Raw genomic sequence first — 23932 nt, 5'->3', positions numbered from 1 at the left:
CAAAATGAACAGGCTTTATTCTGTGTGTGGGCAAGTCCGTTCATTTGAAAAGTCCGGTGGACTAGCACACAGACGAGCGGATTGTCCGCCGGACTGCTGAGTCCGGCGGACAATTTTGATTCAAGACTTCTTTCTAATGCCGCGTACACACGATCAAACAATCGGGTGGAAAAGTCCGGCCATCTCAAGTCCGCCGGACAATCCCCCGTGTGTAGCCTCCGGCATACTTTTTTGACCCGAAAGTATGGCGGACTTAGAAAGTAGTTTTGCATTCCAATCTTCCCGCCGGACTTGCATTTTGGGCGAAAAAAATTGGCGTGGGGGTCCCCCCAGGTCCAAACAGACCCTTGTCTGAGCACGCTACCCGGCCGGCCAGGAAAGGGGGGGCGAGCGAGTGCCCCCCCCTCCTGAGCCGTACCAGGCCGCGTGCCCTTAACATGGGGGGGTGCCTTGGGGAAGGGGTGGCCGTGCGGCCCCCCCACCCCAAAGCACCTTGTCCCCATGTTGATGAGGACAAGGGCCTCTTCCCGACAACCCTGGCCGTTGGTTGTCGGGGTCTGCAGGCGGGGGGCTTATCGGAATCCGGGAGCCCCCTTTAATAAGGGGGCCCCCAGATACCGGCCCCCCACCCTATGTGAATGAGTATGGGGTACAATGTACCCCTACCCATTCACCTGTAAAATAAAGTACAAAAAACACAACACACAAGGGTTAAAATAGTTTATTGCACAGCTCCGGGGGTCTTGTATGGCCCCACAACTACATATGACTGTATGGCCCCACAACCCGCGGTCAGGGTAGAGGGAGGGGGGCCCAATAGCCTCCATCATACCTCCCTCCACCCCCCCAAACACAGCCGGGGTAACAGAGAGCAGCAGTATACAGCCAGGCGGGATGTCCGGTGCCCCCTGTATGTCAGGGGTCTGCCCCATGAGCGCAGAGGCTCTTTGCAGTTATGCCCATCAGCAGTGTCACTTAACCAACATAACAAAAGAAATATATCACTTTTGAGGTGTATAGAAGGAAGAGGAGAGGGGAAAAAAAGAATGAAGGGGAAAAAAAAAGAGGATGGGGGGAGGGGAAGGGGGTGACCGAGCGTACCTGCATTTTTGTAGGGAGCCTTGATCATGATCACACCAAGCACACCAACTCCGAATGGAGCCTTCGGTATAGATGAGCCCCTGTAGATGTTGTCTGTCAGAGGGTATTACTAGGCTCAATTGTCTGCGGGTTTTAAGGGAAGGCTCTGCTAGCTCCAGTAGAGCTATATCTAGGATAGAGGGAACTTATCTGGAGTCTGGGACATAGTCCGACCCAGGGTGTCCAGACACCCTGGGTCGCTACCCAGTCCTCTACCTATCGGATTGCACTCACCTTGCTAGTCCACTCCTCCCTGGTTAGAACCAGTAAATTGGACGCAGGCGCATTGCTGCATTCAGCAGGTGGGGCATCACACTTTTTTTATATTGGCTGAGTGGGGTCGGGAGGACATACTGGAGGAAGTGAGAAAGGTTATGATTAAGGGGCATTCCCACCATATGTGAATAAGTGTACCACTATGTCCGCAGCCGCACCAGCATAGCTCTAACTTGGAGGGATATATACATGCCATATCCGCTGGTACACGGTACCAGCGGGACATTATTTTATAGTTTGTTTCCTGGGTTTTGGAGTCTATTGAGGATGACTGGGTGAGGCAGAATAAGTGGGTTATTTGTGTGTCTGTGAGCTCTTGCCCCCGGTCTCTTTCCCACCTCCGAATATAGGCAGGTTTGGACTGCTGGGTAGCTTAGGCAAGAAGTCGGTACAATTCCGACACCATGTGGGGGGTAGGGTCTTCATTTATGAAGAGGCACTTGAACGGGGTGAGGGAAGATGGGTCTCTAATTGAGTGGCCGTGTATCTCAAAAAAGTGGTGTAATTGTCTGTATCTCCAAAAGTTAATTCATGTGCCCTGATGTCCGGCTTGTAGAACATCAAAGCCATTTTTCATGAGTTTGCCGCAGCTGGCATTTCCATCATCCACTCAAGGGCCAAAAAAGGCCATCTGCCCCCCTGGTGGAAACCACAGGAACACACCCAATGGGGGGACATAGGGGGGTGCTATTTTTAGCAGTGAGTTAATCCGGTCCCACACGGAGAGATTGGGGTGATCGGTAACTCTAGAGCGGAACATTGCTCCTCGGAGAGCAGGGGGACGCAGGCCAAGGTGAGGTAATCCTGGACTACTTGTTGTCGTGTGTCTCATGTGTTGGGAGGAAGCTCGAAATCTAAATTATACAATTTAGCGTAGTAGTCTCCGGACCCCAAGGCAATTTTGGAGGATTGTGCCATCAGTTCCCCTGAGGTAGAGTGTAATTTTTGTATGTATGCCTGTGCATGTCTTTTCCTGAGCGCCCGCGCAAGCATCCGACGCACTTATTTCCATGTTCGTAGAATTTTTGGGACATGTATCTAAACTGTTTGTGAGTTTGGCGGTCTAAAAGGCACAGGAACAGGTCCCCCAAATTGATTAGTTTCTTCAGTGCTTCGGGGGCCCCCACTTGCCTTGTGTTGGCGTTCAGCTTTTATGAAGGGCTGTGTGTACTCTTTGGAAGTCTGGCCAGCATGCCCGTTTAAGTCTGGACCGTTGAGAGATCAGTGCTCCTCTGGCTACAGCCTTATGCGCTTCCCATATTACGCCCTCCTTGATGTTGTCAGTAGAATTTTCTCTGAAATAATGGGTTAAGGCAGGGGTCCTCAAACTATGGCCCTCCAGTTGTTCAGGAACTACAATTCCCATCATGCCTAGTCTTGTCTGTGAATGTCAGAGTTTTACAATGCCTCATGGGATGTGTAGTTCTGCAACAGCTGGAGGGTCGTAGTTTGAAGATCCCTGGGTTAAGGTGTCAGTTATCTCCTTTACCACCACCTCGTCGTCTAATAGATTGTGGAAAATGGACCCTCGCGCCACTAAGTGCTAAACGTGAAATAAATCTATGTGCATAAAAAATGGAAAATATTACAAAGTATAATAAAACAACCTGTGGGATGAAGAAAGTGCAAGTGCTGCTAAATAATACAGAAATGCAGCGGGACAAAAAATAGTAAACACAAACTATCACATAAATGAATAAAAATGAAAAGTCCTGCGCAAATCGTGCCACTGAAAAAATAGGATGAAATATATAAATGTGAAAAACAAGAGTCAATGGAAAACTCATATAAATAAATACACCAATAAGTGTAGGTGTATGGTGAAAAAGCTTGAGACAGAGCAGGACCAAATGTTCCAAAATATCAGGCTCTCAGAACTCTCACCTCCAAGCAGGTATAATCAGGCAAAATACAGATGATCCCAGTAAACATCTCCTTTAATTCCCTGTGCACAGTTCCCAAGTGGTATAGACTTCTGCCACTAGAGGGCCAATTCAACCTCTTGTATGTAATGCTGCAGCATTTGTATCCTCGTGGTATAAAACTTAAAGAGAACACAGAGGGAAGGAGGGAAGGGAGAGAGAGAGGGGACTCCAATAGTGTAGTGGTTTCAATAACTAAATAAATGTATTAAGAGAAAGCAATGGACTCTCACATTTAAAAAGAAAGTTCAAACAGATAGAGATCTGGCGTGTACCGCCAGTCTTACGTTAGTTCCGGTTTGTCCTACGGCCACTCCCTACGCGTTACGTCACCACGTGACTTCTTCATGGGGATCACCGCCTGTAAAAGAGCTATAAGAAGGCGCGGTGGCCCGGCAGAAGAACCGAAGAGGGGGGCAAGACCCCCGAAGTCGGGAGAAGAGGCCGGCGGCGAGGAAGAAAGCCGGACTCCTCCGCTAGCAAAAGAGCTACAAGAAGATAGCGGAGGAGTCCGGCGAGAAGACCCCCGGAGACGGAAGACCCTCGGAGCTGTGCAATAAAGTATTTTATCTCGTGTGTTGTGTTTTTTTTTTTGTACTTTTATTTTACAGGTGAATGGGTAGGGGTACATTGTACCCCATACTCATTCACATAGGGTGGGGGGCCGGTATCCGGGGGCCCCCTTATTAAAGGGGGCTCCCGGATTCCGATAAGCCCCCCGCCCGCAGACCCCGACAACCAACGGCCAGGGTTGTCGGGAAGAGGCCCTTGTCCTCATCAACATGGGGACAAGGTGCTTTGGGGTGGGGGGCCGCGCGGCCCCCCTTCCCCAAGGCACCCCCCATGTTGAGGGCACGCAGCCTGGTACGGCTCAGGAGGGGGGCGCTCGCTCGCCCCCCTTTCCTGGCCGGCCGGGTAGCGTGCTCGGACAAGGGTCTGTTGTGGACTTGGGGGGGACCCCCACGCCGATTTTTTTCGGCGTTGGGGTTCCCCTTTAAGTCCATACCAGGCGGCAGGGCCAGCGACGTCTCCTTCGCGGGCCCCACCTACCTGGATACCCGCTCGAAATGAGCGGACTTTTCTCCGGGCGGGAAAAGTCCACTCATTTCAAAAGTACGGCGGACTGGCATACACACGGCCGGATTGTCCGCCGAAATGCGAGTACGACGGACAGAATTTCGAAAAAAACGAAATTCTTAGTACGCCGGACTGCACGCTGAAAAAGTCCGCTGAAGCCCACACACGAGCGGACTGTCCGCTGAAATGTGTTTCGGCGGACTAAGTACGCCATACAGTCCGCTCGTGTGTACGCGGCATTATGTCCCTTGGGTTATTCACATCCTGGGATGAGGGTTTCAGGGCTCTGTGTGCACGGTCTATTTCAACGGTGGTTGTGGCAGGTAACCCCAATATTTCTTTAAAGATGCCTTCTAGGGTTGGAATAATGTCCTCAGCACCTGTCGCTTCAGACAAGCCTCTTATCCTAATGTTAGCCCTGCGGCCGCTATTTTCCATGTCGCCCAACTGACAGAGCAGGGCCTCAATCTGGTGGTCTTGTGTAGTGTACTTCTTCTGTAGCATGGAGATAACTGGGAGGGTTTCTTTAAATCTTTGTTCTAGTGTTTGCATTCTTCCCCCAGGTGTGAGGTGTCTGTTTTGAGCTATGCATTGTCCTCTTTGAGGGCCTTCTCTACCCTGTCAGCAAAGTGCTCCAGGTCTGCTTTGGTAGGGAGAGACCAAATATGGTGCCTAATATCTGCCTCATCTAGAGGGTCTGGGGCATTGGGGGTCTCTGTCTGGGGATGAGGGGGGGGGGCTGGGGAGGTCGGGGGGGGCGATTCACTCACCGACCTCGGGGATGGTATAGGTGAACTTGCAGGCTGTTGTGTCCGGGCGGCAGCGCTCTGTGCGGCCTTAGTAGATTTCTGGGCCTTCCCAGCTGGCGCTATCTTTGAGGCCTTGCAGCTCTGCCCGCGATTCCCGGGGAATAAGGAGTCCAGGTGCCCCTGCATGGTACAATTGCTCCTCGGTGGCTGTGAGGACGCCCGGCTTCTCTGGGACATGGTCAGAGTTGGCTGGGGTGAATATCTCCCTCGTAGCGGTAGTTTAGTGCTGCGGTGGGACCGAGCTGTAGAGGCAAACGTCCTCACTCCTCCATAGTCAGGACATTCCCCCATGTATGTTAAATAGAAAACTATCTTTAGATAGATTTTTACTCCAAAAGCATTTTTATTAAAATAAATGTAATAAAAATTAAAAAAAATCCAATTTAATTAAAAAAAATATATATATTTTTTAAATCATTGATTTTTATCCACCTTGTGGCCAAATAATGAGAGCTACCTAGTTTCCTCCAGACATGACGCTTGCCATTCAGGCCAACGAGTTCAATCTTTGTTTCTTCAGCCCAGAGAATTTAGTTTCTCATTGAGAGCTCTTCAGGTGTCTTTTGGAAAACTCCGGGTGGGCTGTCATGTGCTTTTTACTGAGGATTGGCTTCCCTCTGGCCACTCTACCATACAGGCCTGAGTGCTACAGAGATGGTTGTTCTTCTGGAAGGTTCTCCTCTCTCCACAACAAAAGCTGGAGCTCTTTTAGAGTGACAGTCAGATTCTCTGTCACCTCCCTGACTAAGACCCTTCTTCCCCAATCACTCAATTTGGCTGGACAGCTTGCTCTAGGAAGAGTCCTGGTGGTTCCAAACTTCTTCCATTTACATATGATGGAGGCCACTGTGCTCATTGGTAACTTCAATGCTGCAGATGTCTTTTGTACCCATCCCCAGATCTGTGCCTCGATGCAATCCTGTCTCGGAGGTCTACAGACAATTCCATCGACTTCATGGCTTGGTTTGTACTCTGACATGCACTGTTATCAGTGGAACCTTATATAAACAGGCGTGTGCCTTTGCAAAGAAAAAAAGGGAATTGCGCTAACCTATATAAACAAAAAATGGTGTGAACCCAAAAAATATATAAGTGTACCAATCTAGAAGTGAAAACAACCAAAAACCTCAAGTTATTACACCTAAGGGGTAAATCACTTCAACAAATTGTGCATGTGTATGCATGTGCAACACTAGCCAACACAAATGAGATATAACTATGTATCTCCAGTGTTCGCATCAAGGAAAGAAATCACTGTGTAAAAATTAAAAAATTACAAGGCATAAGTGATGAACTAAAGCTCAAACAGGGTGCAAAACAAGATAAACATAAATAATGTGATAAGCAAATGAAGAAGCAAATAAATACAAATAAGTTAATCAATATTAACACTATATAGTGTCCATATAATTAAAATAAAAATTAATAATGCATAATGTCCATGTGGTTAACCGACCACCCGTGATGGATTTACATTGGATGACTGAATTCCAGACAAAACTTTCCAAAGTGCGAATGTGCTCTTTGCCACCACCATACATATAAGTTGGCTCCTTACTGACTCAAAGTGACCCCCCGTTACAGAGGGTCTCAGCAGGCGACAATAGATTGAATGGGCATTCAGATTAATGTGCTGCTTGTCTGATCACAAATCTTCCACAAGATGGAGCTAGTACAGTCTCTGCCTTCTCTCCATACACCACTCTCCACTCAGCGCAATACCATATAAAAGATAAAGGCTCCAAATAGTGTAAAACCAACGACTTTTAATTCGAAAAAATAATAATAATGCACTTACATAAATGACTTAACATCAGGCTCGATAGGAAGTGTGCGCCGGCCGGACGGACGGTGTGCCTTTGCAAATCATGTCCAGGTGTAGAGATGGCCTTACGGTTCGCCCGGCGGTCGGTTCGCGACTAATTATGGTCGTTTGCGATTTGCCAAACTGGCGGACTTCTGCCGCTGTTCGCGCGGTGGACATATGTGTTTACACTGTGAAGAACTTTGACCCATGACACATCCATCATGGGGTACAGGGCCGCCAATTGAGACATTTCAGCACATGGACAATTGGACATACCCCCTAACTTATAAATAATCCTGATCTGGCAGCCATTTTACATTCTGTCTTTTGTCAGTGTAGGGAAAGGACTGTGTGTGGAGCAGGGACAGTCAGTTTAATCACTGGCTATTACTATTAGGTTCACAAAAGTGCTTTTAAGGACTGGTATAGGTGTACAGTATATAGTGTTGTAATACACTTATAATATACTTTCTTTCAAATATAGAAAGTATATTATGGTGCACTGCTGACTGCTGTGCTGCTGAGTGCTGACCGATTCTGCAGCTGTCTTTTATCAGTGTAGGGACTGAGGGACAGTTTGGTGTTTGGAGCAGGGACAGTCTGCAAATCACTAGCTACTAGGTCCACAAAGGTCCTTTTAAGGACTGGTATAGGTGTACAGTATATAGGGTTGTACACGTATAATATACTTTTTTCAAATATAGAAAGTATATTATGGTGCACTGCTGACTGCTGTACTGCGGAGTGCTGACCGATTCTGCAGCTGTCTTTTATCAGTGTAGGGACTGAGGGACAGTCTGGTGTTTGGAGCAGGGACAGTCTGCAAATCACTAGCTACTAGGTCCACAAAGGTCCTTTTAAGGACTGGTATAGGTGTACAGTATATAGGGTTGTACATGTATAATATACTTTCTTTCAAATATAGAAAGCATATTATAGTGCACTAAAAGAAAGGGGGTAATGTGGCGCTACCTAAATATAAGTGGATTCCATATTAATTATAAATATCAGAAAAATTATTAAATATTCAAAAAAAAAAGTGTTAAAGAAAAAAAAAATAAGAAAAAAAATAAATAAATATATATATATATATATATATATATATATATATATATATATATATATATATATATATATATATATATATATATGAATATACCTATTAAATAAACAAATTCATATGTGAAAAGAATGAATAAAGTGCAATATAATTCCCAAGAATGTGCAAATGCGCAATGGTGCAAATAGCAAACATGCAAAAAAAGGTCAGACAAATTCCATAAATATATAATGACCTTGAAATAACTTATAGTGTATTGCTCCAATCACGTGCTAAGTGCAAAAATAAATCCAATATGTAATCTTCATAAAGTGCAAATAAGTCTCAAAGTTCAAATAGTAGCCATGCAGTGTGAACAACAATCTTATCAAGTGAAAATCCACCGATGGTCCACACTCTAGTGCTCAGAGTGCACCACTTGTTTCCCCCAGCCTCTCACCTCTATAGGAGGTCCCAAGGGACCAAATGACGCTCTATAAGCAATGGGCTGCAGTCTCAAACCTCCTCCAATTCATATACTTTGGATCCTTTGAAAAAGTCACGTGGTATGTGACGCAACACGTCAGGGAGGAGCCAGGTGTCTGTCGTCACTTCTGGTCGCTGCCGAGACCGGAAGCATCATTGTTTATACCCGCAATCACTTCATTTAAATGCATTTAAATGTAAGTTTGGATATTTTTTAATAAACTGTGATTTTAATAATACTACACATTTGAGTCCCCCTGCTTCTTTCCTCTGCTGTATATAACTCGTCTATATGTGATGTTATATGCTGGCGATCCGAAGTATATGAATTGGAGGAGGTCCTTTTAACCACCTCAGTACAGTGCAGTTACAACCCCTTCCTGACCAGACCAATTTTCAGCTTTCAGCGCTCTCACAGTTTGAATGATAATTACTCAGTCATCCTACACTGTATCCATATGAAACTTGCGTCCTTTTTTCCACACAAATAGAGCTTTCTTTTAGTGGTATTTAATCACTAGTGGGTTTTTTATTTTTTGTGCTATAAATAAAATAAAACGTAAATTTTGTGAAAAAAATGCCTTTTTCTTCGTTTCTGTCATACATTTTTGCTAATTAGTAATTTTTCTTCATAAATTTTGGCCAAAATTTATACTGCTACATATCTTTGGTAAACATAACCCACATTAGTATATATTATTTGGTCTTTGTGAAAGTTATAGAGTCTACAAACTATGGTGCCAATCACTGAAAATTGATCACTTCTGATCAGGCCTTCAGTACATCAGGTGTACCTCGTTTCTTGAGACACTAACAAGTCAGGAAAGTACAAATACCCCCCAAATGACCCCTTTTTACAAAGTAGACATCCCAAGGTATTAAGTAAGTAGCATGGTGAGTTTTTTTAAGTTGTAATTTTTTCCCACAATTCTTTGCAAAATGAAGATTTTTTTTATTTTTTTATTTTTCTTTACTAAATTGTCATATTATCAGGTTATTTCTCACACACAGCATATGCATACAACAAATTACACCCCAAAATACATTCTGCTACTCTTCCCGAGTACGGCGATACCACATGTGTAGGACTTTTACACAGCCTGGCCACATACAGAGCACTAACATTGATGTAGTACCTTCAGACGTTCTACGAGCAAAAATTACGCATCTCATTTCTTAACCACCTATTACACTTTTGAAGGCACTGGAGTACCAGGACAATGGAATTTCCCATAAAATTACCCCATTTTGGAAAGCAAACACCCCAACGTATAATCTGTGAGGCATAATGAGTCTTTTGAACGGTTCATTTTTTTCCAGAAGTTTTTGGAATATGTGGAAAAAAATTTAAACGCATTTTTTTTTACACAAAATTGTCAATTTATAAGATATTTCTAACACATAGCATATATATAGCAAAAATTACACCCCAAAATACATTCTGCTACTCCTCCCGAGTATGGCGATACCACATGTGTAGGACTTTTACACAGCCTGGCCACATAGAGAGGCCGAACATTGAAGTAGTATGTTCAGGCGTTCTAGGAGCATAAATGACACATCTCATTTCATTCCTACCCATCACACTTTTGAAGGTCCTGGACCACCAGAACAGTGAAATTACCCACAAAATGACCCCATTTTGGAAAGCAAACACCCCAACGTATATTCTATAAGACATGGGCTGGAGATAGGTACTCGGGTACTCTGATGGCCTGGTGACAGGTACTCGGGTACTCTGATGGCCTGGTGACAGGTACTCGGATACTCTGATGGCCTGGTGACAGGTACTCGGATACTCTGATGGCCTGGTGACAGGTACTCAGGTACTCTGATGGTCTGGTGACAGGTACTCGGGTACTCTGATGGTCTGGTGACAGGTACTCGGGTACTCTGATGGTCTGGTGACAGGTACTCGGGTACTCTGATGGCCTGGTGGCAGGTACTCGGGTACTCTGATGGCCTGGTGGCAGGTACTCGGGTACTCTGATGGCCTGGTGACAGGTACTCGGGTACTCTGATGGCCTGGTGATGACAGGTACTCGGGTACTCTGATGGGCCATGACAGGTACTCGGGTACTCTGATGGGCTGTGACAGGTACTCGGGTACTCTGATGGCCTGGTGACAGGTACTCTGATGGTTTGGTGACTGGTATTTGGGTACTCTGAAGGGCGGTGACAGGTACTCATATGGACTGTGACAGGTACTCGGGTACTCAGATGGACTGTGACAGGTACTCTGGTACACAGATGGACTGGAACAGGTACTCGGGTACTCAGATGGGCTGTGACAGGTACTCGGGTACCCTGATGGACTGTGACAGGTACTCGGTACTCTAATGGACTGTGACAGGTACTCTAATGGACTGTGACAGGTACTCGGGTACTCTAATGGACTGTGACAGGTACTCGGTACTCTAATGGACTGTGACAGGTACTCGGGTACCCTGATGGACTGTGACAGGTACTCGGGTACCCTGATGGGCCGTGACAGGTACTCGGGTACCCTGATGGGCCGTGACAGGTACTCGGGTACCCTGATGGGCCGTGACAGGTACTCGGGTACCCTGATGGGCCGTGACAGGTCCTCGGGTACCCTGATGTGCCGTGACAGGTACTCGGGTACCCTGATGTGCCGTGACAGGTACTCGGGTACTCTGATGTGCCGTGACAGGTACTCGGGTACTCTGATGTGCCGTGACAGGTACTCGGGTACTCTGATGGGCCGTGACAGGTACTCGATTACTCTGATGGGCCGTGACAGGTACTCGGGTACTCTGATGGGCTGTGACAGGTACTCGGGTACTCTGATGGGCTGTGACAGGTACTCGGGTACTCAGATGAACTGTGACAGGTACTCGGGTACTCAGATGGGCTGTGACAGGTACTCGGGTACTCTGATGGGCTGACAGGTACTCTGATGGGCTGTGACAGGTACTCGGGTACTCTGATGTGCTGTGACAGGTACTCAAATACTCTGATGGACTGTGACAGGTACTCTGATGGACTGTGATTGACAGGTACTATGAGGGGTGGTGACAGGTCCTCTTTATTGGGGGGGGGGGGGGCAATCAGTATGATTGGTGTACACTGTATGCGGTAACGAGATGTTACCGCAATCTCCTCCTCACACACGATCGGTGTGTGAGGAGGAGAACCCGGTAACATCCCGTTACCGCAGTTTGTTTACATTTTTGTGATCGGCTGTGAAAGGATCACAGCCGATCACGTGGGTAAACAGCCGGCCAATGGCTGTTTACCAGCGTCGGTGACGAGCAGTGTTCCCGGGGAACACCCCGCCACCGACGTGCGCGCTCGCGATCGCGCGCATGCGCCGTGCACGTTCGGGGTGTGACCATCTGTGATCGGCCGTGACTTCATCACGGCCGATCACGTGGTAAACAGCCATAACGAATGGCTGTTCACCCCCTTCGGTGGCGAGCGGTGTCTCCGTGACACGCCGCCACCGAAGAAACAGGGATGCGCGCGCATTCCCTGTTTAAACGGGAGGCCGTCATATGACGGCCTCCCGCCACAATAGGTGCGCCGCCTGGCCGTCATTTGACGGCCGGCGGTCAGCAACTAGTTAAGGACTGGTATAGGTGTACTATTTGGTGTGCAGTATATAGGGGTGTATTACACGTATAAAATACTTTCAAATATAGAAAGCATAGTATAGTGCATTTCCACTGAGAAGCATTGTGACTGCTGAGCCGTTTTGCAGCGATACTACAAAGAGTGACAAAGACAATTAGAAAAAAGTATTATAACTGGTGTGATAGACCAGTGGCCCCCAAAACGACAGATTGAAGCGGGGTGTTATATACCTTCTTCCACATATACTGCACTTCTCTAGAGACTTTTGTCACAGGGTCATTTAAAAAATGACAGGCAGAGGAAGAGGCAGGCCATTCCGCAGGGGTGGTAGGTGTAGGGCAGGAGCAACAGGCTTGAGCCAAAGTGGCAAATTGCAGAAGGTACGTTCGATTACGTCAAAGGACGCACCAGACTTGGTTGAATCGCTCACTCAGCCTTATTCTTCTGCACCCTCCTCATCCTCTCTATTGGCACCCTCTTCTTCACTCTCTGCTGTGTGCACCCCCAAAGACACTACCTCCAACACCACCACCACCATATACCCTCTGCTTGAGTCACAGGAATTATTTTCCGATCCATCACAAGACATTGCCGGTGCGCACCCACTCTTGGCATTGGATCAGGAAGAGGAGGTAGCAACAACCGCCACTCAGCAGTCTGACTACAGTACCCAGATCAGCCCAAGGAGGAGGTTGGTCCCCAGTGTTGCTGCCTACACCGAGATCTCTCATTATAGCGGTGGGGAGGGTGACGTTGATGACATGTCTAGTGATGTCACGTGGGTGCCCACAAGAGAGGAAGAGGAGGGGAGTTCAGAGGGAGATATGGACCAGCAGATAGGGAGGAGAAGAAGGCTGAACATGCATTGCACAGGAGGGACAAACCAGACTGCTAATGTATCAGGAGCGAGGCATCAACCATGTAGGTCACATCTGGAGCTCCCAGGATGCCGGCACATGGCTCCGCAGTGTGGGCTTTTCTTAACGTGTCCGCTGCTGACAATAGTGTTGGCATCTGCAGCCTTTGCAGTCAACGCATAAGTCATGGTAATCCCAAAACTCACCTAGGGATGGCCGCCTTAAGAAGGCACATGAGCTGCCATCAACGAGCCCAGTGGGAGCAATGGAACCCACAAAGCCACACTCCAGGCTCTCGCCGTCCAGCCTCGTCTTCTACTTCTCCTTCTCCTCTCTCTCCTCACAATTGTCCTCCACTTCACCTTCCATCATGCCATCCTCACGTTTTTCTGGAAAAAGGCAGGCTTCCGTGGGCCAAATGTTCGAGCGTAAAAAAATGATGACGCTGGATAACCTTCTTGCCCAACGGTTGACGGCTGGCTTGTCAGAACTAATAGCCCGCCAACTACTGCCATATAAACTGGTGGACTTTGTGGCCATTGGAACACCACAATGGAAGGTCCCAGGAAGGAAGTATTTCTCACAGAAGGGCATCCCAGAGCTATATGGCCATGTTCAGCAGCAAGTGAATGTATCTCTGGCACACAGTGTCGGTGCCAAGATACATCTGACCACAGACACGTGATCTAGCAAACACGGGCAGGGAAGGTATATATCTTTTACTGCCCACTGGGTGAACCTTCTGATGGCCGTCAAACATGTAACCCGTGGCACTCGTGTAGATTTGGTTTTACCGCCATGGATTGCATGCAGGCCTGCCTCTTCTTCTCCTCCTCCTCCTCCATCCTCCCTCTCTTCCTCGGCTGACTCCTCCTTTTCCGCTGCTAGCGTCTCTTCCGCTGCGCCGCCCAAGATCCCCAGAACCTATTCGACATGCCAGGTGAGACGTTGCCATGCTGTTCTGCGTCTGTTGTGCCTGGAAGCCAAGAGCCACACTGGCCCTGCACTCCTTTCAGCTTTGCGTTCACAGGCAGATAAGTGGCTAACACCGCTCAATTTGACAGTTGGTAAAGTGGTGTGTGACAACGGTGCCAATCTGCTTAGCGCATTGAAAGAGGGCAAAATTGCACACGTGCCATGCATGGCACACGTCTTAAACTTGGTCGTGCAGCGATTCGTTGTCAAATACCCTGGGGTTCAGGACATCTTGCGGCAGGCAAGGAAAATCTTGGCCCATTTCAGAAGATCTTACACATCCATGGCTCGCCTTGCTGACATTCAGCGGCGACACAATCTGCCGGTCAGACGTCTTATTTGCGATTGCCCGACACGATGGAACTCAACCTTCTATATGCTTGATAGGCTGCTCCAGCAGAAATGTGCAGTTAACGACTACCTGTACAAACTCTGTGGCAGAACAGGTTCTGGGGAGCTTGTTTTTTTTTCACCGCGCCAGTGGCTGCTCATGCGCGACGCATGCAGACTTCTGCTCCCATTTGAGGAGATCACCAAACTGGTCAGTCACAGCCATGGCACCATCAGTGACATCGTACCTTATGCCTTCTTTATGGAGCGTGCATTGCGTCATGTCATTGATCAAGCCGTGGAGGAGCAGGAGCAGGAAGATGAGGAAGTCGCAATGCTCGATGAATTCCCAGGGGGCTACTCTATCTGAGACAAGTCAACAACAGGAGTCTGAAGAGGAGTCAGAGGAGGATGGTGCCGGGGCGGATGAGGAGGAGCAAGAAGAGCATGCTTTAAACATTTCTGGGATCCCTGTTGTTGTCCGTGGATGGGGAGAGGAGAACGAGGAGGACGACATTATCCTGGATGATGAGCAGGAGCCAGGCCACCACACTGCTTCCAGTTTAGTGCAAATGGGGGCCTTCATGCTCCAGTGTTTTAACAGGGACCCTGTATAAAAAGCACAAAGGTCAAGGACCAGTACTGGGTGGCAAAGTACTTAGACCCCCGGTACAAACACAAAATGGCGGAAATGTTACCACCATCACAGAGGGCTGTCAGAAAGGAGCACTTCCAGGCCTTGTTTTGGGAAATGCTGCTTTCTGCTTTTGCGTTTGCTGGCAGAGGAGGAATTCCCACACCCAGAGAAAGCGTTGCGGGTACCAATCCAACAGTGCCTGCAAGAAGAGGGCGGTTTGAAGATGCGTTGGTCACTTCTGATATGAGATCATTCTTTCAGCCGACCCATCGTCAGGTCTCATCCGGATCCAGCATCAGGTAACGCCTAGACCGACAGGTGTCCGACTACATCGGGTTAACGGCCGATGTGGATGCTCTGAGAAGTGATGAACCCCTGGACTACTGGGTGGGCAGGCTTGAACTCTGGCGGGAGCTTGCTCAATTTGCAATGGAACTGTTGGCTTGCCTCTCGTCCAGTGTCGTGTCTGAAAGGACGTTCAGCGTAGCAAGGGGGATCGTGACCGATAAGCGCACTCACCTAGCTCACGATAGTGTTGACTACCTCAAATTTCTAAAAATTAATGAGGCATGGATCTCGAAGGAATTCAACACATGTGACCAGTAGACCATGTATATGCATAACTCTATCAACGATTTATTTAATCTGGCACACGGACCTTTTTTCTGCCTTTGGCTCACTTCCTTGTACAAAAAAAGCACACCGTACTATATGCCCGTACCCTCCTGTTTGAAGAGGTTGAGCGGTGTCATATTTTTGGGTCCCGCAGTGAGTTGCTGGTATCAGTGCTGGTGTCAGTGCTCTCTATCTCAGTGCTGGTGTGGTGTCAGTGCTCTCTATCACGGTGCTGGTGTCAGCTCTCTCTCTCTATCTCGGTTCTGGTGTCAGTCAGTGCTCTCTATCACAGTGCTGGTGTCAGTGCTCTCTATCTCAGTGCTGGTGTCAGTGCTCTCTATCACGGTGCTGGTGTCAGCACTCTCTATCATGGTGCTGGTGTCAGTGTTCTCTATCTCGGTGCTGGTGTCAGTGCTCTCTATATCGGTGCTGGTGTCAGTGCTCCCTATCTCGGTGCTGCTGTGGTCTCAGTGCTCTCTATCATGGTGCTGGTATCAGTGCTCTCACGGTGCTGGTGTCAGTGCTCTCTATCTCTGTGCTGGTGTGGTGTCAGTGCTCTCTATCACGGTGCTGGTGTCAGTGCTCTCTATCACGGTGCTGGTGTCAGTGCTCTCTATCTCAGTGCTTATGTCAGTGCTCTCTATCACGGTGCTGGTGTCAGTGCTCTCTATCATGGTGCTGGTGTCAGTGCTCTCTATCTCGGTGCTGGAATCAGTGCTCTCTCTCTCAGTGCTGGTGTCAGTGCTAGATCTCTATCGCAGTGCTGGTGTCAGTGTTCTATCTCAGTGCTGGTGTCAGTGAGGGAGATAGCAGCAAAGAAGGCAATCAGCAGGCAGTGCCAGCACCATGGCTGAGGATCAGCACTGGACTGGCACCTCCGGACCACCGCAGTGGAGCCCTGCATAGGTGGGGGTAAGGGCCGGGCAGAGGGAGGGGTCAGGGGCTCAAGCACAGGTTGGCACACTGGGATACTGGCACAGGACTACACTGCCCTGACTGTGGCACTGATCATCTCCTGCACCCCCTTCATAGCCTGCCCTGACCTTGCCTATCCTCCATGGCCTTCATGCGCTCTTGAATTGTGAAAAATTTCACAGATAAAAAAAAGAATGCTTGTCGGTGTCAATCCTGTATACGGTTTAGGAGATATTTGCCCTAAGACAGGCACCGCTGTCTACGGCGCATGCGCAGGCGCACTGAGCGTGGCATTGCGCAGGAGTGACGTCATTGCGGCTTCGCCGAATGAAAGCGGCGGAGCTGCGAGACCCCACCGAGAAGATGGATGCGCCGGACTACAGGGGACAGCGGTGACATTGTTGGCTCCTGTGTCAGGTAAGTGACACATAATGGACTACTATGCGATGCATAGTAGTCCATTATGCTTTACCTTTGCAAGGAATGAAAGAGGAAGTAAACCCATCAGGGTTTACTTCCTCTTTAATACTTTTGTTATGTCAGTGTCCATGTTGTGGGACTATGTGTGCATAGCTAGTAAGTATTTTGTGGCTGAAAATATGACCTGGAGGTTTTTAAGGTTCGCCTGCCATTAAAGTCAATGGGGTCCGCTGCGAAACTTGCGGTTCGCGAACTTTTGGTCACGTTCGCGGTTCGGGTTCGCTAAAAGCCCCGTCGGAAGTTTGTCCATCTCTATCCAGGTGGACTCCAATCAAGTTGTAGACACATCTCAAGGATGATCATTTGGAGTGTCATGGCAAAGGCCGTGTACATGTGATTTTTTTTTTTTTACTTTACTTTTTTTTACTTTTGATTTTTATTAAATGTGCAAAGATTTAAAACAAAATTCTTTTACGTTGTCATTATGGGGTATTGTTTGTAGAATTTTGAGAAAAATAATGAATTTAATCCATTTTGGAATAAGGCTGTAAAATAAAAAGATGTGGAAAAAGTGAAGCGCTGTGAATACTGTCCAGATGCACTGTATTTCCATACATCTATTCCAGCTGCTCCTAATGAATTCAGAATGATGTAATGCATAGGTAGTGATTTGCTTACAAACCCTCAATACAGTATGTAATCACACTGTCCTTTGAAGACTTTTCCTATTGGACTCAGTCTTGTTACAATCACCATGCTATAGGGTGCTTCTGTTTTGTTCTGTTCTTGAGTTTTACACGCTACATCTGGGTACTTAATGTGTGCATTTGTATTTGTTTGGTCCACCTATTAGTTGACATCTGATGACTTGTAAGTTGCAATATATTATATTTTTAGGTTACTGTGCAGAGCGGAGACGGACACAGTCCTATTCTCCTATATGAGGAAATCTGGTGAAAATGGGCTGCCTGCCCGTTTTCATCCGATCTGCTAGACAAATGGAAAATAGAACCACCATCCATCTGGATTTTGTGGGCAGGATCAGATCGGATAGCGCCGGGTGTCAGCTAGACATGTGCGATTAGGTTAGTAAACAAATGGATTGTTTACTGCATAGGTGGGGTTAAGGGTCGGGCAGAGGGAGGGGTCAGGGGCTCAAGCACAGGTTGGCACACTGGCACAGGACTACGCTTCTATTTTGTTCTGTTCTTGAGTTTTACACGCTACATCTGGATACTTAATGTGTGCATTTGTATTTGTTTGGCCCACCTGTTAATTGACATCTGATGACTTGTAAGCTGCAATATATTATATTTTTAGCTTACCGTACAGAGTGGAGACAGACATAGTCCCATTCTCCTATATGAGGAAATATGGTGAAAATGGACCGCCTGCTCGTTTTCATCTGATCTGCTAGACAAATGGAAAATAGGACCACCACCCATCTGGATTTTGTGGGCAGGATCAGATCGGATAGCGCCGGGTGTCAGCTAGACATGTGCGATTTGGTTAGTAAACAAATGGATTTTCGTACAAATTTGTTAGTATTCGTACATTCGGATCAATCCAAATAGCTGAAAGAACCAAAATACAAAAATGACGAAATTACGAATAAGCAAAAATAACAAAAATGCGAAAATACGAACTTAAGAATGCACAAACTTACAAAAATACGAAAATCCCAAACAGTAAAAGAGAGAATATTACATCTTATAACGAATTATTTACATTTCATATTTTCAATCTTCTGTCTGTTCATAATTTTCGTATGTTCGTATTTTCATTCATGTGTTCGTAATTTTGTTTCTTCGCCTGTTCGTAATTTCATTTGTTCGTGTTCTCGAATCGTGATTGATGTATCTTAATATATTTAGCCAATCAGCTCATCCCTTTTTGTGTCTGAGTCACGCTGCATTCCTGAATCTTTTTAGATTCAGTTGAGGAGGAGACTGAGTCAGGTTTCGTGACTGAGGGAGTGGACTGGAATAAGTACAGGACTTATTAGAAAAGCAATCATAGGATTATTATTACTTATTTCCTACGAAAGTACGAATCAATGAAAAAGGCAATCTCACAAAGTTTATACATGAACACAGGATGCCATGTTTGTCGTTCTGGAGGACCAAGGCACAAGGTCTGATTAGTGTTGCTGATAGAGAGCCAGAAAGGAATAGCATTTAATTTTATGTTTAAGGTCGAAACCCTTGTACGGGCAACTGTTTTGTTGGACTTTTCTTTCCGTTTAAATAAAAGTGGGCCTGCAAGCCCTAAGACAGAATTTCTGGCATGGACTGTACTCACTAGTGCACTGATACCTTCATAGGATGTGATGAAGGTATAACATCACAAGCAAGACAAATGAATTACTTTTAGAATTGGAAGAGCATCCTGGACAATTTGCTGAGGATTAGGACCATGACAGGCAGCACCCAAAAGACAAATCAAAAGTTGCTGTTACAGGACAACCCTAATATCTATCTTAACCCCCTTGCAGGCTATGTTTACTACTGAGTTTAAGAAGATGTTAACCTTCTGTTGGAGCTTTTCCATTTGGCTCTATGAACTGAGAAAATATGGGTAAAATTGTGTAATAAGGGAGACAAAAAAAAACTCACTTGGGTTTTGTAACTTCTGGTATCTCATATAACATTCTGAAGGCAGAAAAAAAAAGTGTTATTTCATTTAACATAGTGCACATTCCAGATATAAATATCAAACAGGTCCACAAGGCCTAGAGGCTATTCAGTTCGCATTGTGCGCTATACAAGTATTTCATTCACTCATTCATTCATTCACAATGCTTGTTTCTGGATAAATGATTTATATACTAAGATTGAGGCACAATCAATGGAACATCAACAGAGAACTAGGGGTGAGCTGTGGCTTCTAGTTGAGTATGGATTTTGACAAACCCAACCAATAAAATGACAATTAATGTGGTCATTCTCCACCAACTACCAATGATGCACTTCTTTTCCCTGCATCCAATTCGCATGACAGAAGAATGTGACCAGCTCTCTATGGAGCTGGTTCTCATATCTCTGGGTTGGCTATGGAGCAGCTTGCACAGGAGTGCTGTTCCTCTTTGGATCAGTTTCAGGACCGAATTCAGCCAAGAATTTGGCCCTGATTCATCGCTGAAACGGAGAACAGGTACGCCCCAGACCTCTGCTGTGAGTCGCATGTGGCTTAGATGTGAGCCCAACCTTGGACTTTAAACTTAGGTCAGGTGGTTTGAATTGGCCAGTAATTGGTCTTTGCTATGTACCATCTTCCTCACTATAATTTTAAATTTCCCCTCTGAGCACAAATACCCCCCCCCCCCCCCACTCCAAAGCTCACCTCCCAGCACAAAAAAATAAAAAAATACCCTCCTAGCACAAATTCCCCCTCTACCATATGATCTCTTCTAGCACAAACCCCCAAATCCCTCCTCCTAACAAAAATCCCCTCCCCCTCTACCATATGATCTATTCTAGCACAACCCCCCCCCCCCCCCCAATGTCTCTTCTCAGCACAAATCCTCCTTCCCATATCCCCCCCCCAACACAAATCCCTGCCAAATCACTCCTAGCACCACCCTCTCAATTTCCCCCGCTAAAACAATTCTTAGCCCCTGTTGTCTCCCCATAATTCCCCCTCATAGTACAAAGCAGCACCCCTAATCGCCTTGAGGTGGGCCCCAGCTCATATGATACCACAGTGCCCAGGGCAGTCATTCCTTCAGCCCACCCCTTTACACAGGCCCTGCTCACTTCCATAGCTCCCCCTCCACAAGATTTATCGGCATCCACTGCAACAGCTGGTGCATCAATTGATAGGTAGGATAGCTTCATAAAGCTTTTTAAGGACTTTTTTTACCTTGAACCTCAATTGGGGAAAACATGGGGCCATGCAAAGTAGGGTCAAGACTAGGCATGAACCTTGCCATAAGTCTACCATCCCCACCCCTCTCTCTCCAGAAGCATTCTTCACTAGGCCGGTGTATTTTCCTCAGATGCTGGAGCAGAAGAAAATAATGTGTGTGACTTTATGGCCTGTGTTACACCACACACATAAGCTAATGTTATACATGTGCAATATAGTGAAGCACTCCACCTATCAAGAGGTAATTAGACACTGAAAAATATATAGAATAAATATGAAAACACTGTATATATGATTATATGAACACATAACAATGTAAATTCATAAATAATTATTTTTTTGCGAAAACAGTGTATAAATAAAGTTTGACAAATCACATAAAGTGCGTAAGTGAGCATCCTCAATCACAAAATACGTGAATCAGTCCAATCTACAGTCCCAGTGAATAACATCCAAGTCACACCAGAGTTTAATGTATAATATTATTATTAAAATTATTATACAGGATTTATTCAGCACCAACAGTTTATGCAGCGCTTTCCAGCAAAAAGGGGTACAATACAATTACAATGCAGTTCAAAACAGAAGCAATAGGAGGGCCCTGCTAATGGAGCTTACAATCTAAACTAAAGGGAGGGGGGAGGTGGTACAAAAGGTAATGGCTGCAGGGGATGATCTGATGGAGGTGACTCGGGTACAGCTCTTAGGTGGAGGTTGGGTAGGCTTCCCTGAAGAAGTGATTTTCAAGGATCGCCTAAAGGCACACAGAGTAGGAGCTGACAGGACATATTGGGGCAGGGAGTTCCAGAGGATGGGAGAGATTCTAGAGAAGGCCTTTAGGCGAGCATGGGAGGAGGTAACAAGGGAGCTAGAGAGCAGTAGGTCCCGGGAGGAGCAGAGAGGACGAGTTGGGCGATATCTGCAAATGAGGTTGGCGATGTAGCTGTCGTGGATGACCTTGTATGTTGTGGTTAGTATTTTGAATTTTATACGATGAGGTAGGGGAAGCCAGTAAAGAGACTGACAGACTGGGACAGCAGTCACAGTTAGAACAATCTTCACCATGAGCAGGGTCAAATAATAATAGTAATAATAATAAGTCCACACACACCACCACAGTTTGGGAAAAAAAAGCTGAAAATTGGCCAGGGTAGGAAAGGAGTGAAAATGTCCAGTAGTGAGGTGGTTAATTTTAAAAAACCTTCAATAAAATAGATTGTCAAACTGTTTATTTAATATTTATATCTGCTGTAGTGAGATCAGGCAAGATCTAGGATCTGTATTTAAAAAGCTAGAGTTTGAAACCAGTCACCCATTCAGCAGCATTGTAACTAAGGTTCCATAGACACTTAGGGTCCTTTCACACGGGGCGGATCAGTTCTGATCCGCCCCGTGGATATCCGTTTGCTCAGCGGGGATCACTCCGCCGATCCCCGCTGAGCAGGGAGATGACAGCTCCGTCTCTGCACACTGCGCAGGGACGGACCTGTCACAGTGCCGCTCTCCCCTATGGGAGATCGGATGACGACGGACCGCAGTGCCTGTCGTCACCCGATCCGATCCGCAGACGGATGGAAAAATAGCTTTTTCCTCCGTCACACTTTTTCGGATCGGAGCGGGTCGGATGTCAGCGGACATGTCACCGCTGACATCAGACGCTCCATAGAGCTCTATGGAGCACCCGTTCAGGTCCGCCTGAAAAACTGACAGGCGGGCCTGAACGGGACGTTAGTGTGAAAGGGGCCTTATGCATGTTTCTTTTGAGCGTTTCTGCAGAGCTATTTGCCGTGTTTTTTACCTCGATTTTGCAGCGATTTCCTTTTTTTTAATGCTTTTTTTTTATATGGCAAATTTGTTGGGAAGATTTTAAAATGTGTCAAATAGAGGTAAAAATACTGTAAAAACGAACTACGTGCTTTTCTGCAGCTTCTCCATTAAAGTCTATTGAACCAAAAAAAGCAGCGTTTAGCATTTAAAAAAGTCCCCGACCCTTTCCAAAAACACAGAGGCACAAAAATGCATTGATGTGAACGTGTTCCATAGGAACCCATGTTCAAAATAATGTCCTGTGTTTCTTCAAAAAGCATGAAAAGAATGCATTGGTGTGAATGGAGCCTAAAAGTATTTGTACAATCCACTCTACTTGAAGTGTATTTGTGTTCTTTACATGCAGAGAAAAGGAACAATTTCATTCTAAGGGTAGTCCTACTGTTTGCTAATACTTACTTCTACTTCTATAATTACAGGTCTATTGAATAACTGAAAATAAAGATATATGCCTGGTACTTCCAGGTATGGAGGAGCATATAAGTCATTCCCCTTCCTCCCACGGGAAAGCGCTGGAGCTTGCTGATTGGCTGCTCAGCTTCCCAGGCCTTGGGGACTAGTGATGGGAAGTCCGGATCTTTTAACTGAATCGGTTCATTTCGAACTACTCAGTGAAATGAACCGATTCAATGAACCGATTCTTCGGTTCTTCGGTTCACTTGCTGAGTCTACTGACAAGCAAGTGAACCGAAGCTCTGACTCAGCCTTCTTAAATGATTAGAATCAAAAGAATGATTCTTCTCAGAAGGCTGGCAGGTCCTGGGAGGTTTATTTGCATTTAGTTCCTTGCTAGTAGCACAATCCTATTATTCTGTCAGATCAGCCGCGTCATCAATTTTGGTGACACATAAAGCTGTGAAAATGAAAAGCGGATTTTTGTGCATATGATGGGCTAACTACACAGTTAACATTGCTAGACATATTTTTCCGTTCTCTTTACAGCGCATTCACAGGAAAAATGATTGTATTTTACTTCCGCGTGCAGGTGAAGTGTCCACGGTAGTAAAATCCAATCGTTAGGCTCCTTTCACACTTGTGCGACTTGAAAGTCATGCAATTTTTGCCACGATTTTTACCGTGACTTTGATGCGATTTTGATGTGACTTGAAGGAATACTTATGTAATCTTGAGGTCTCTGCCTCAAGTCGCATCAAAATCGTACCAAAGTAGTGCAGTAACTACTTTGAAGTCGCTGTGACTGGAAGACCCACAGATATGAACGGTACTCATTGGAAATCTTGGGGTACGACTTGTCATGCGACTTTGTAGTCCCAAGTTGCATGATAAGTCACACAAGTGTAAAAGGAGCCTCATTATGCACTGTAAAGACTACGGA

The sequence above is a fragment of the Lithobates pipiens genome, unplaced genomic scaffold, assembly GCF_037356315.1.
Source record: "Lithobates pipiens isolate NorthernLeopardFrog02 unplaced genomic scaffold, aLitPip1_a1.2 Scaffold_1, whole genome shotgun sequence".
Classification (NCBI taxonomy): Eukaryota; Metazoa; Chordata; class Amphibia; order Anura; family Ranidae; genus Lithobates; species Lithobates pipiens.
This window is presented reverse-complemented; position numbering follows the sequence as displayed.